Source organism: Cicer arietinum, chromosome 5 (assembly GCF_000331145.2).
Source record: "Cicer arietinum cultivar CDC Frontier isolate Library 1 chromosome 5, Cicar.CDCFrontier_v2.0, whole genome shotgun sequence".
Lineage (NCBI taxonomy): Eukaryota > Viridiplantae > Streptophyta > Magnoliopsida > Fabales > Fabaceae > Cicer > Cicer arietinum.
Window position 1 is genome coordinate 33,264,180 of NC_021164.2, and position 2,222 is coordinate 33,266,401.

Consider the following 2,222-nt stretch of genomic DNA (forward strand, 5'->3'; position numbering starts at 1 on the left):
AAGTTAACTGGGCGTTAAGAATGGGGAATCTCTTAATGTCTCGGTTACTTAATATTTTGTTTTAAAGAAAAATCGTTTAAGTTAACTGGGCGTTAAGAATGGGGAATCTCTTAATGTCTCGGTTACTTAATATTTTGTTTTAAAGAAAAATCGTTTAAGTTAACTGGGCGTTAAGAATGGGGAATCTCTTAATGTCTCGGTTACTTAATATTTTGTTTTGAAAACCGTTTAAGTAAACTGGGCGTTAAGAATGGGGAATCTCTTAATGTCTCGGTTACTTAATATTTTGTTTTGAAAACCGTTTAAGTTAACTGGACGTTAAGGAGGGGGAATCTCTTAATGTCTCGGTTACTTAATATTTTGTTTTGAAAACCGTTTAAGTTAACTGGACGTTAAGGAGGGGGAATCTCTTAATGTCTCGGTTACTTAATATTTTGTTTTAAAGAAAAATCGTTTAAGTTAACTGGGCGTTAAGAATGGGGAATCTCTTAATGTCTCGGTTACTTAATATTTTGTTTTAAAGAAAAATCGTTTAAGTTAACTGGGCGTTAAGAATGGGGAATCTCTTAATGTCTCGGTTACTTAATATTTTGTTTTAAAGAAAAATCGTTTAAGTTAACTGGGCGTTAAGAATGGGGAATCTCTTAATGTCTCGGTTACTTAATATTTTGTTTTAAAGAAAAATCGTTTAAGTTAACTGGGCGTTAAGAATGGGGAATCTCTTAATGTCTCGGTTACTTAATATTTTGTTTTGAAAACCGTTTAAGTAAACTGGGCGTTAAGAATGGGGAATCTCTTAATGTCTCGGTTACTTAATATTTTGTTTTAAAGAAAAATCGTTTAAGTTAACTGGGCGTTAAGAATGGGGAATCTCTTAATGTCTCGGTTACTTAATATTTTGTTTTAAAGAAAAATCGTTTAAGTTAACTGGGCGTTAAGAATGGGGAATCTCTTAATGTCTCGGTTACTTAATATTTTGTTTTAAAGAAAAATCGTTTAAGTTAACTGGGCGTTAAGAATGGGGAATCTCTTAATGTCTCGGTTACTTAATATTTTGTTTTAAAGAAAAATCGTTTAAGTTAACTGGGCGTTAAGAATGGGGAATCTCTTAATGTCTCGGTTACTTAATATTTTGTTTTAAAGAAAAATCGTTTAAGTTAACTGGGCGTTAAGAATGGGGAATCTCTTAATGTCTCGGTTACTTAATATTTTGTTTTAAAGAAAAATCGTTTAAGTTAACTGGGCGTTAAGAATGGGGAATCTCTTAATGTCTCGGTTACTTAATATTTTGTTTTAAAGAAAAATCGTTTAAGTTAACTGGGCGTTAAGAATGGGGAATCTCTTAATGTCTCGGTTACTTAATATTTTGTTTTAAAGAAAAATCGTTTAAGTTAACTGGGCGTTAAGAATGGGGAATCTCTTAATGTCTCGGTTACTTAATATTTTGTTTTAAAGAAAAATCGTTTAAGTTAACTGGGCGTTAAGAATGGGGAATCTCTTAATGTCTCGGTTACTTAATATTTTGTTTTAAAGAAAAATCGTTTAAGTTAACTGGGCGTTAAGAATGGGGAATCTCTTAATGTCTCGGTTACTTAATATTTTGTTTTGAAAACCGTTTAAGTAAACTGGGCGTTAAGAATGGGGAATCTCTTAATGTCTCGGTTACTTAATATTTTGTTTTGAAAACCGTTTAAGTTAACTGGACGTTAAGGAGGGGGAACCTCTTAATGTCTCGGTTACTTAATATTTTGTTTTGAAAACCGTTTAAGTTAACTGGACGTTAAGGAGGGGGAACCTCTTAATGTCTCGGTTACTTAATATTTTGTTTTAAAGAAAAATCGTTTAAGTTAACTGGGCGTTAAGAATGGGGAATCTCTTAATGTCTCGGTTACTTAATATTTTGTTTTAAAGAAAAATCGTTTAAGTTAACTGGGCGTTAAGAATGGGGAATCTCTTAATGTCTCGGTTACTTAATATTTTGTTTTGAAAACCGTTTAAGTAAACTGGGCGTTAAGAATGGGGAATCTCTTAATGTCTCGGTTACTTAATATTTTGTGAATCGGTTCCTTGTATCTTCTAGTTGTTGTTTAAATACTTTGGATGTATGTATTTGAGAAACTTTTTCTGCTGCTTGTAAATTTTAATGACTCAATTATTTATCCAAAGGCATTTCCTGATTTAATTCTCTGTTTTATTTTAATTCCTTTTGAAAAAAAAAATAC